Below are 13201 nucleotides of genomic sequence, written 5' to 3'. Positions count from 1 at the left end.
CATCACTATGAGTGGGGAAGCCTCATGAACTGCCTGACGAGGAAGAGACTTGACTGACCAGAACCTCAAAGTGGCCATCAGCTGGCTTCAGGCAGGTCTGCTATTCAGGCAAATTCTTCCCTTGTTGGTGCCTATGATAACGGAACGCTGAGCAGTACATGTGTTAAGTCTTCCAGTGACCGGGACTGGAATAAAATTTGTTTTTCCCCTCCCTCCCCCCAGCCCCAATTTTTTGTTATTTGATGTTTCTACATCTGTTGAGCCCCTTTAGAGGTCACATCTTATTGGGGAAGTGGTTACTTTGAGAGAAGAGTCCAGGAGCTTTTTAAAGTATAGGTCTGTCCTTAAAGCAAAGTGCTCTTTTCTGTCCTATGTCAGAATTCTTCCATTGTTTGAACTCCCTCCTAGGAACAACTCTGGAAAACTGTTATTCCTTCAAAACGGACTGTGCCTTCTTCTCCAAATGTGTTTTTTCTCATCTGGTAAACTCTTCCTTATGAAATCTTTCTCATAAATCTTTCCTTGACCTTGACCATCTCGTCCGGTAAGGATGATAACTTCTTTGTGCCTCCCAGATGTTTCTTAATGTATATATCTCTAGTAGAACAGGTAAACCACTGAGTTTCTTGGACTTGTTTACAAACTAGTAGAGATGTAGATAACTAAAATTGTTATTCCTTGAAGATAAAAATTAGGGTAATCATATCCGTGGTCCTTGTATTCTGTTGGCACAGAATTTGCTAGGTTCATGTGAAATAGTTTATTTTCTTTTAGACTTGATATCATTTATGAACTCTTACTCTGTACCAGTCTTAATTCTGTGCCACGAGTTAAAGGCTGTAACCATATTCTGCCGAGACCAGTCAGTCCTAAGCAGTATATATGATGTTGGATCTATTTTATATTCCTTTTGTTTATTCATTCGGTGAGCATTATCTACAGTCCATTGCAGATTTAGTGATGGGCAACAAAGTGACGTGTGATTTGCAGATCCCTGCGTCTCCTGAAGGCCCACAGACTGATACAAAGGGCAGTTCTTTTGCTTATTTCCTAGAGATATGTGGTGTAAGTTCCATAACAACTTGTGTAGTTCCTGTACGAAAGATTGATTTGGTGCTAGGTATATATATGTTGGCATTGTTTTAGTCTCTGGGCATATAAGCAATGAACAGAAATAGAAGACCTTGACTTTATGGAGGTTGCCTTTTAGAAGGGAGACAGACAATAAACAAGTAACTGTCCTCTTCTGTCAGGTGATAAATGTTTCTCTGACTGACTGCTATGTGGAAAATAGACTGAGATGGGGATGTGGGGGGCATGTGAGATTGAACAGGAAGGAGAGGAGGTTCTTGCTGTTGTCCAGGTGAGAAATGGTAGTGGCTTGGGCTAGAGCGGTAGCAGTGGAGGTGATGAGAAACGGTTGGATTCTCAATGGATTTTGAAGCTGTAACTGACAAGACTTGCTGACTGACTGGACTTGGAGAGGGAGAGAGGGTAGAGAAGGGCATTCAGGTATCGGCCTGAAACAGAGATAGAGTTCTCCAGGCCTTGTGCTGTGAAAAATCAGTTCTACCCCAGCCCTTGTATCTCTTGTGGATTCTCAGGGGGTGAGGAGGACTTCCATTTGTTTCTTGTCACCTCTCTGGTTTTTCTACCTCTGTTCATATATTTGGTCCCCTGTCTGTGTTTGTTCTTTTCGACTTTTCTCCTTCCCGTGTATCAGCAGTTCTCTCAACAGTTCGCTATCGTTCGTAGAGTACCATCTAAAACCATTGTTTCAAATATTTTGTCCATTTATTGTTTCAGTTTCAGATAGAAGAATAAATCTGGCCCTCAGGTTGAGAATTTTAGAGTGTTATCAAGAATTGCGGACCTATGGGATTTTTCACCCCATTTGCTCCAGCCTGGATTACCCGCTGTGGACATACCCACATCAGGGTGGTAATGTGTGACAGCCTTAGAGACAACAAGGAGGGATTATATTACTTCAGAGCAAATAGCTTTTCAAATTAAGATGGCCTTGCTTCCCAAAATTTCTGGGTGGCTGTCTATCTCTTCTCAGCATCTCTTCTCTGTCTAGTATTGAATCCTTTCTTTTGGACCACCTCATGTGACCTTCATTTTTCTAGTAAAGGCTCCCATTTTCCCTGAAAATCAAACTGCTTTTATTTTACAGAGAAATTCGGGTTCTGTTTTATCCTTCAAGACTTGTCCAAGAGGGAGCTTTGCTTTTAATACTCAAGCTACCCTGGAATTTTCCTAAACAAAGAACTGGACCTCTAATAGGAATTTACTGAATTCTTCTGAGAACTCTGGTGGCCATACTTGGCTTGGCAGTTTTGTAAAACTTGTAGCCCATGTGTACATGCAGATTATTGGAATTCCCACACCTTCTGGGAAGGACTCTTGTTTTCCGTGTTGTTTTGACTTGGTCATGGTTCCCTATTACTTACATAGTGTTTTATACTAATTAATACAAAATTATTGTTCACTCTTAATTTGATCATTTTGTCCTTGTGTAATTGCTTTATTGCCATTTTGACTCCTGTTTCATTCCTTACCAGTTCTTTTCCACAGAATTTTGTCCTTGGAAAGTGGAGCTTAAGTGGTAGACAGGCTGCAGTGGCATTTGCTCCAACATTTAATAGAGATAAGTCTTGTACACAAATAGACGTCATACAAGATAGGATGTGACTGAGTAACAGGAGACAGAAAAAATGCTGCAGGAATTTAGAAATTCTTGTTTGAGGTGAGATTGCCGTTCTTAAAGATGTCTCTTTTTTAAGTAAAAATTATGAAAGTAGTACAGTCATCCCTCAGTATCCACAAGGGATTGGTTCCAGGACCTGTGGATACCAAAATCCACAGATGCTCAAGTCTCCTATGAAGTGGATGTAACCTATGTACATCCTCCCATGTACTTGAAATCATCCCTAGATTACTTACAGTACCTAATACAATGTAAATGGTTGTAAATACAATGTAAATGGTATGTAAAAAGTTGTCCCTATACAGTAAATTCAAGTTTTGTTTTCTGGAACTTCTGGAAATTTTTTTTTTTTTTTTTTAATTTTTGATCTGTGATTGGTTGAATCTGCAGATATGGAACTTATAGTTACAGAGGGCTGACTGGACTGCCTTTTGGAAACAAAAAGGTACAAACTGTGTAAAACGTGACAGTCTCCCTTACTGTCCCTCCTCCCGCTCCCCGAGAGTTACCCATTATTAACAGTTGTTTATTCTTCCAGAATGTTTTTTATATACACACAGAGTCACAGAGCATTTTTTTAATAATAAGATGATAGCATTATGCATTTGCCTTTAATTTATTCTTTGAAGGTCACATTAATCAAAATTCAAAAGCTGCGAAGGTGTTTTAGTTCCCCACTCCAGGTATAGGTGGTACTCCAGGTTTGTTTCCTTGCAGAGATGGCTTCAGCATGGATGTATTCCTACCTGCTCTCTCTTATTTTCCCACACATAGTATCATAATTTACACTCTGCACCTTGCTCTTTTCATATGTATTTTGCATTGGGTGATGTGACTACCTTGGGCATTGTGCTAGCTTTCTCCCTGACGAAAGTATGAACCTTCTTAGGAGAATCTAGTGTGATGAGGAGGCACACCTGGAGTGGGGTCTAGTTCTGTGTGACATCCTGGCCAAGTGACCTGATGTCCCAAGGGCTTGAGGTCAGGTCAGCAACACCTGCCCTTTTAGCTCTTCATGGCTTCGCTGAAACCTTGACGGCTTATTGGCCTGAGTATCTGGTTAAACCTGTGTATCCTCTCTGGTAAATCTTGATATGCTTCCTTTTCAGTCCCTTCTGAGTCTTGCCTGCTGGGGAAGTTCCTCATTGCTGAGAGTAGCAGTTAAAAAAGCTGTCAGCCACGTGGCTGGGCTCCTGTTTCTGCACAGGCAGGCTGAGTAACAACTTGGTGGTGTGGATCCAGGTAGAAACTGGCCAGCATTCTGAATCTGCCTTGCAGCCTGCTGGGATGCTCAGTTTAGACAACATATAAAGTTTCCTGGATACAGGACAAACCCAGGCCTATGGAAAGAGCAGGAAGGTTAAAGTGTGTGGTACTTTGAACAGTGACGAGGGCGTAACCAGGGAGCTGACGTGTTTGCTTCAATGCCAAGAATTCCAGGACAATTTGTTATTCAACCAAAGCCTGTGTAGTTGCTACAAAAAAGAAGCCTGGGGACATATCTTTTCCTTGTTTTTGTCTTCCTACATATCCATTCTCTTTTCTAGTGCTGTGGTAAAGATTGCTGACATCAAAAACAATGTCTGATGCTGTTTGCTATTCTCTTTCTCACAAGAGAATAAGAGGCAGGGCTCTGGTCAAAACATGGCTCTTATGTGCTGAAAGTATCAGCTTCTTGAAAGGGCTTGACAAATGCTAACATACTCCAAGAAACCATGGTTGGAAGGGCTTAGGAAAATCCTAGGTTTTATCAGGAATTATTTTGCCAGATTAAGCCTAGCCTGAGGGCATCAATTACCTTCTTTCTTTTTCTTAAAATTTTATTAAATGGGAAATAAAAACTGACCTGTCTGATGTGCCAAAACCCAAGTAGTTATGGGACTAGTATCCCAGAACCTCACAGGCAGGTGTGTGAAAGGGTTAAGAATGGTTCATCAGCTTGTTTCAGCACTGGCAGTATTCTGGAGAAGGAAATGGCATCCCACTCCAGTATTTTTGCCTGGAGAATTCGTGGACAGAGGAGCCTGGCAGGCTACAGTCTACGGGGTCCAAGAGTGGACACAGCTAAGTGACTAAGCACACACACAGTGTTCTCAGGGCTTCTTTCAGGAGCCAAGGTGGGTGTTTTTCAGTGGGTCAAATATATAGTCAGTGGTTATAAATTGTTATTTGAAAAGCATTTGGGGGCAGCATTACCAAGTTTGCTGGTAAGGAGGGATGAAAAGTCTGAGTCTGACCTGACACTGACATATTCCACTCACAGTGTTCCAGTATACTCTCTTACATACTCTTTGAATTTGCTCTATGCAAAAATCTCAGCTGGATTTTGCAGTGTTTTTAAAATTGGGATTTATTGTTAATTATATACAGTTCAGAAAATACCTGGTAATGGCAGAAGAAAAAAATCCATGGTCCCATCACCCATGTTGAACACTGGTGTTTCTATGTATAATCTTCTCTTATAAAAATTTTTTTCTACATTGTAGTGGTTTTCTGTTTATATGTATTTTTTGTATTCTGATTTTTTTTTTCAGCGTAGTAACTCAAATATTTTTCCTGTATTACTGCATACTCTATAAATACCAATCGTAATAGCAGCATGCTGTTCCATTGTCTTGAGTTTACTTCTCCCCATTGAAAATATTTGTTTTGCAAAAGATTTTTCTAGGCTATTTGTAAGACAGATTTCTTTGTCCCCCCAATGTATTTTATCTGTCTCTAAAATTTAAATGGCTGTTTCAAACCACTTAGTCAATCTTTGTAATTAAAATGTTCAAAGGAAATATAAGTCCCTCCCAAAAACATAGTTAATGACATCATTCTGGCACACACGTTTGCAAATTGGAAAGCTCCTTTTGGCTGACATGCCCATGTTACTGGCCCTGGTGCCAGTGAAAAAGTTTATTGGCCCTTAGCAAAGCCTTTCTCAAGAGAATTCTAGTTATGCTATTTTAAAGTTTTGGAACTCTGTGTCTTAAGACAGATTTACCCAGTAGATTGTCTCAAAGCTGTTGAGATTTGTCTTAGGACCGCCTTTGTCTTTCTTAACTAGCTGGGCTATGAGGTGTCTTTTAGGAAGAGTAGAGGCAGGGAATATAATCTCTCTTCTGGCACAGGCACACTGGGTGACCTTTAAAAAGGCATTCTGCTTTTCTGGACCTCAGTTTCCACATTACTTCAGTTTCCATATCGTCAAAGAGGAGATTGAATTAGAAAGAAAAATAAGGTTCTTCCCAGCTTGAATATTTTCAGATTTTTTTCCTAGGCAATTTGTTTTAATCACAATAGCCCTGCTTTCACATTTATATTTTTCTATAGTCAGCTGCTCAGTCACTGCAAGAGGGCTCTTCTAGCAAGCTCCCTGCCCCTAGATTTCATTTGGACTTCAGTGAAGTATGTTGGAGACCAGTGCACTAACTCGTTGAGGACTTTCCAAGGGTTGTTCTGGAAGCGGAAATCTAGCCCAGATCACACCAGGGGACTAATCTCTGAATAATGTCCTCTGACACACACACATATTTTCTGATGTTTCTCTTGACCTTGGAACTGGTTAGAGACAGCACAGAATGCTCAATGAATTCTAACAGACTACAACAAGGAAGTCCCACCCTTGGCTTTTCCAAGATGTAAGCCTCTTGAATTGTTAGAGGCAGTTTAAGGATATCACCTTGCCTTGCTGCTCTTCTATTTCTCTCTGCTGCAATTCAGTTTTTATAATGTTTGTGATCAAAGGGACCTTGGATGGATTTGAGATAATTGTCACAGAATTCTGGAGGAGTACAAAATTGTTTAGTGGAGTGAATCCTAGATTGGGGATTGGGAGAGCAGCTTCTGGTTTTGTGGTCTTGAGCATATCATTTGCATTTTGTGGGTCTCAATTCTCCATCTTAGAAGTTTAAAACGGCGTTTCTAGAAAGGACCTTTTCTCCGGCTCCATGAATGAGAATTTGCTCCTAGCTACGAAATGACCAGAAAGCACTCTGGGCTGTCCTAGTGACTGGCACATTGGGCACTCATTCATCCCTGTGTTGGCCAGCGTGATTCAGTGTGACCCTGCTTGGGTTGTATATTCAATATTAATTGTCAGTATGTGTCATCAGAGGCCCCTGCAGTTTACCCAAAGCTAGCAGCCTGACAGGACAGGGCCAGCAGCTACTAGTCAGCCATAAGCAAGAGAGGCAAGGAAGTTTAGTCGAGCTTGTAGAATCCCATTCTCACTGGTCCGGAGGTTGATGTCTACACTGTAGCCTCTGTGACTCTTATTTGCACATTAGCCATTTTCTCTCTTGTAATTTGTTACTACAATTATAGAAAACTAATACGTGAAGCAACATAGCAGGTAGGAGTTGGGAGGGGTTGTCAGTATCTTCCCACCTTCACTAAACAACTTTTTGTTCATCTCCCTAGCTATACCTGGTGGGCTGCCGTCTTGGGTTGCACAGAGTTGGACACGGCTGAAGCGGCTTAGCAGCAGCAGCAGCAGCAGCTATACTGACCACAGGGTCTTTGTGTTTTCCTCACACACATACCAAAACACTCCTCACAGCCCCAGGAAAATGGGTAGGAATTGGCAGGCTTGAAAGCTCAGCCACTAGAGTTGGGGAACTTTTCTTTAGGGTGGTGGTCCTCAGGCTGGTCTGGAGACCAGCAGATCAGCATCACTGGTACTACAAATGCAAATTCTCCAGCCCCTGAATTAGACACTATGGACATGGAGCCCAGCACTGTGTTTTAACAAGCCCTGCAGAGAGCTGTGAGGTACCCCCAAGGGTGAGGACCGCTGTGTCAGGAGATGTCCTAGTGGACAACAGGACTCCCAACTCAATGCTCCCTATGAATCAGGAAATCTGCAGCCATTCTCTCCTGTGACCCTCAGTATCCAGGCCAAACCTAGAGCCCATGTGGACAGCAGGAACATGCCTCCCCTCTGAGCTCCCTGGAGAGTCACATTTGTGCAGCCTGTTCATGTTACCCAGGAGAGCTGCTGAGTTTGTTTATCTCCTTAGCCAAGGCTCCATTACCAGAATAAAGATGGAAGAATGCTTTTCCATATGTCCTTCCAACAAGTCATAAGACAGATGAGGAAAACTGAGGCTCTGAGTTTAAGTTACTATCCCAAAGTCACACTGCTGGTAAGTGGCAGAGTCAGAATTTGACCCAGGTCTGTGCCCTCAAGTGCCTTTTGCACCACACCAGTTACATCCCATGAGAGGATGGATGGACATTTTCAGGAGCTCCTGGAGGACAGGGCCTAGCTCTTTTGGGAGCCGAGTGACACTTGATCAAGAGCCCCATGGGTGAAGAAGAGATTGTTTCTATCACCCACCATGGCCAGCAACTGAGGACTTTGGAGCAAGCTTGTGGGCTGGAGCCCTCATTGAACTCTTGATGTTGCTTGTGGGAACCTCCTGCTACTCTTCCCAGAGGCTGGGAGCAGGCGGGGTTCTCTCTCCTCAGTTTCACCCAGCAGGCGTCTCCTCAGACCAAGCCGGATGCTTGCGTTCCTGTCCGGGATGCGGCAGCTGCCGGTCAATTAAGTCACAAGCCTCAGCAGACCTGAATGATAGCCAGAGTGGTCAAAGTGCCAAGTGAGTGCAGCCAGAAGGTGCTTTGTCCCAGGCCACTCACCCTTTATTTGAAACCCCCATTACCATCCCAGGTGCGACCCTCTTCTCCCAGCAGTCTCTCAGAGCTCGTCACGCACCCCCTGGCTCATGTGGTAACCCAGTTCAGCAGACGGGCCTGGAGAGTTATAAATAGCTCGGGTAGGCCAGGAAGCCAACCGGTGCACCAGGACAGAACATGCATTCCCCGCTTTTGGAGCCATTTCCTGGGATCGTGTGCCGGGAGTGACTCTTATTGCAGATAAACTGATTCCTCTCCTCTCCAGGGTCTGCACTCTGCCCTTGAGTCTTGCTTCTTTCTGTTTGTGTTTGTCCCCCTGCCCCCACAGGCCCTGCCTTTGGAAGGTGGTGCTTCCAAGTCTACTTCTGGGACATTTCCTGTTCTTGGAACAGCTGCACCAGCCTGGGGTACCCTCCTGCTACATGATCCTATAGGGAGGTATCCAGTGGCCATGGGCAGTTTTCAGATGACCTTGTTCCTCTGACGTCATTAGATGGCTATTTTTGGCTTTGCTGTTTGTGCTGTAGAGAAATTGGGCTGGGATGGGCGAGAGGGAGAAAGCATGAAAGAGGGTTCGGTCTCGGTTTCTCATCGTCCCAGGGCCCTACCAAAGTAGGAGCATTTATACTTCAACATTCACAGAGCACCTACTGAATGTCAGGCCCTGCAGCTACCAAGTTGCGACATAATCTAAGTATTCTTCACTCGCCCACAAATTCACTGTTCAGCAGGCGTTTACTTGGTGGTGCGGAACAGTGACGATGAGTGAGGGCTCCGAGCCTGATGGCTTGGGTTTGAATTCTAGTCCCAGTGGAATCCCACATCTGAAACCTTGGGCAAACCTCTCTGTGACTCAGTTTCCTCTTGGAAACAGGACTGATAATAGTATCTACCTCATAACGTTACCATGAAGATTAGAGGAGTTCACATCTGCGTCTGGCACAGGGTAAATGCACAATAAATATTAGGGGCTATTACTATTAACAACAGAAGCACCACTGTTTGTACTGAGTCCTTGGGATATAAGGTTGACTGACATGGTCCTGATCTGTTCTGAGCTGGCACCTGATCCCTAGAGCCCCAGGTACTGGGGCAGTACACGCAGCCAATACAAGTCAGAAGGGAATACCTGCTGTGTGTACTGTGAGACCCTAGCTTGTGGGAGCATTCCAGGGAAACAGGTGAAGTTCTTGCCCTGGGAGAGCCTCAGAGCAGTGGTTTTTAACTCTGACAGCACATCAGAATCTTCTAGGCAGGTTTGAAAAATAACACTCTGAGCCCCACCTCCAAATGTGCTGCTTCAGTGGTTTGAGCTCAAGAGGGGCTCAGACTTTAGAAGTCATGAAAGTTCTCCAGACTTTCCCACGTGCATCAGGGTTGAGAATACAGCCCAGGCTAGAAGGTTGTGTGTCCTGGGAGTACCCTGCCGACTACCTCAGGACTGCCTCAAAGGTGGCCCTCTGACTTGTGGGTTCTCAAATTTCAGGAGTGCATGAACGCCCCCTGAAATGCTGGTTATAAAGACTGATTCCTGGGGCTCCATTTGAAGGAGGCTTCATTTTAAACAAACTCTAGGGCCTAGGCACTGAGAAAGCCTGCCACAGCCATACCTTCAGCTGAGAAGTCACTTGTGGTCCTCAGTCCCCAAAACTGTACCTCTGAGACCCCACGGTGTTTCACATCTCATGTGTAGCTCTAACCATTTTCTGTCTTGAGTTGTAGAAATCTGTATATTGATATCTTGAATTATTTATCGCCTAAGAGTTACGAATAGTCATTTCAAAATGTCTCAAAATCCAGACAAAGCATAAAAATAATCTCTCCTCCCACACCTGCATGTATATATGTGTGCTGCCAAGTCGCTTCAGTTGTGTCCGACTCTGTGCAACCCCATGGACTGCAGCCTACCAGGCTTCTCCGTCCATGGGATTCTCCAGGCAAGAACACTGGAGTGGGTGTATATATGTGTATATGCATACATATCCCCCCAGATATTTTCTCTACAAATATTTTTAGCAACAAAAAGAACCCACTTCATGAAGAATTTTGCAGTCTTTTTTTCCCAAAAAAATGTACTATATGGTGATTCTGGAGCTTTTCCTCACCTTCATCTCTGTGTCCCCATAGTGACCAATTTAGTTCTTGCCACAGAGTAGGGCTTCCCTGGTGGCTCAGATGGTAAAGAATCTGCCTACAATGCAGGAGACCTGGATTCCATTCCTGGGTCAGGAAGATCCCCTGGAGGAGGGCATGACAACCCACTCCAGTATTCTTGCCCTGGAGTATCCTAGGACAGAGGAGCCTGGGGGGCTAAGGTCCATGGGGTCTCAAAGAGTCTGATAGGACTGAGTGACTGACACTTTCACAGAGTAGAGCACTTAGTAATAATCTTGGCAATAAAATTCTACAGTTCTGGGTTGAACAATGAGTGTCATTTAAACTTCCAGAGAAATCTACATCTAGTTGGTCACACAATGTCCATAGATCTCTGCTTACCCTCCTTGGAGGAAAGGACTTGGGTCTGTGGTAAGGACAGCAGCCTTACTTACCAGGACTGTCCCTGGGGCTGAGAGGTACTGCCAAAGCCCCAGGCTCAGGGACCCAAGATGGGAGAGGGCAGAAGAAAACAGCCCTTAGTTGCTCCCATATCAGGACTGGAGGGAAAGTCGTGAGGAGAGTTGGCTGCGCTCTTTGGAGTCAGAAAGGTCGTTGCTCAACTCCCTGGATTTTCCATCACAGCCCAGCAGGCAGAGGGTCAGGCCGGGAAATGTCTCCTCTGAGCCGGTCCTTTTAAAGCCTCTTGGCTAAATCTGTTTCCTCCAGGAGCCAGGGAAGCCAGTGCCCAAGTGGAGTTAACCCCTCCACACCCAAGGAATTCTCCCAGGGATGGTTGAGCCTGGGAGCCCAGGCTTCTGGAATGCAGAGCCTTCCAGGGCAAGAGGCCTAAGGAGCCGTGAACTCTGGCTGGAGAAACCTTCTCTCTGGCCTTGTTAAATCCAGCAGGCATAATTGCATCCTCCTGACCTTAATTCCCCTGGCGGGTTTAATTGGCCCTGGCATTGCCCCACTTCCTGTCCTGCCGCTGTAGAGGCGGGGGTGGGGGGTGGGGGTGCATGGCTGCACAGCTGGTGCAGGGTGGGAAGGCCCCTTCTAAAGGGTGGGCAGGGGCTCTGGCAGCCCCGAGGCAGGTGGAGGAGGTTTCCCCAGCCCTGTGCCTCCCAGGCAGCAGCTGGCCAAGCTGAGCTCAGCTCCGGCGGGTGGACAGGCGAGCAAGCTGCAGGCAACCCCGTGGATCCAGAAGCAGGCCAGGCTCTCGTCTCAGTAGGAGTGAGTGTGGAGAACCCTCCAGGGACAGATGAGCCTCCACCTGGGGTGTCCACGTGATGGAGACCCTACAGGGCAGCAGGCGCTGGGCCAACCACTCTACATCCCCGTGCTTGCTAAATGCTCCCAGCCATCCGTGGGAGAGAAGCAATGGGACAGAGTAGTTATGAGCTGGGCGTTGTGTTAGCTGGTTCAAACCCAACCCTGTGACTTTGCCCTGTGACCCAGTTTTCCTGTCACATCTGTGAAATGGGGATGAAACAGCTGATGTTTATATAGCACTTAAGTACCCACGCGCTGTTCTAATGCTTTATGTACATACTTCCCCTATGATGAAGGGGCTCGTCCTATAAATGAAAGACAAGAGAAAGCATTTGCCCGAGATTTACAGTCATTAATCTGAGAGCGTCACTGCCCAACCTCCTCAGCCACTGCTCAGCAGGACTGTGGTAAGGATGGAATGAGGACGGGGCCTGGCCCACTTGGTAAGAGTTATTATTTGGGAATCGTAACAGTAACAAATGTAGCAATGAAAGCCCCTTATGTTGTCCCAGCCTGGATTTTGGTCTCAAAAGGTGGCTGTGGATCTGAATCTGGGTGATTCGTAGTTCTTCAATAGCTGTGTGACTGTAGGGACAAACCTCTTACCCTCTCTCAGCATCAGTTTCCGCATCGTTAAGAGAGTCTAGCACTTGGCACCTAGAGTCCCTTGTGAAGATCCAACAAACTGAGCAAAGCCCCTGGCAGAGCCCTTAGTGGCCCTTCACGGGCACTCACTCAATAACGATCAGTACTGATGACCACGGTCATAATGAGAAGACATCAGCAAGGGCCATCATGATAGAGTAATCCCACGAACGTGGTCCAGAGCCTTGGACCCAGTTACTCATCAGGCACTGGTTGGCAAGTGCATTTTGTACCGGGGACACGTGTGAGCATCATACAGCCCCCTGCCCTCGAGGGGCTCTCGGACAGTGTCATTGGTGGGATCAGCCCAGAACTGGAAGGAACAAGAGGAAGGAGTCCAGCATTTCGAGCTAAACCAGAACATGCTGTGGGGACAACCAAATAGAAGGCCAGGGGTCCATATTATAGGCACAGACAAGAAGATTTCAACCTTCAGAATGTTAGGAGGCCCATAAAACTGGTACCCGGCAGGGAGCCAGGGTGAGACACAGTCTGGGAAATTTTAGGCAAGAAAGAGAACTCTGAGCCATAAATAAGCACATTTCTGGCCCAGCTCCCTTCCTTGAAGAGTGATTTTTGGCAAGTTACTCTTTGGATTCTGCCGTCTTCACCTAGAAGACAGGTTGAGATCCTTCACAGAGTTATTATCAAGGTGATGTTTTAAGACAGTATGGATAAAGCTAATAGGAGGCACTAAAAAAATGGGATTTCCCATCTTTTCTGAGAGCCTGGGTTCAGATTCCAGCTCAGCCCCTTCCAAGCCCAATGGCTCTGGGTCAGCTGCTTAACTTCTCTGTGCTTCAATTCCACCATCTGTAATGGTACCTACCTCACTGAAGATTCCAAAGATCTGGT

The sequence above is a fragment of the Bubalus bubalis genome, chromosome 14 (assembly GCF_019923935.1).
Source record: "Bubalus bubalis isolate 160015118507 breed Murrah chromosome 14, NDDB_SH_1, whole genome shotgun sequence".
Classification (NCBI taxonomy): Eukaryota; Metazoa; Chordata; class Mammalia; order Artiodactyla; family Bovidae; genus Bubalus; species Bubalus bubalis.
Note: the sequence above shows the minus strand (reverse complement) of the source record.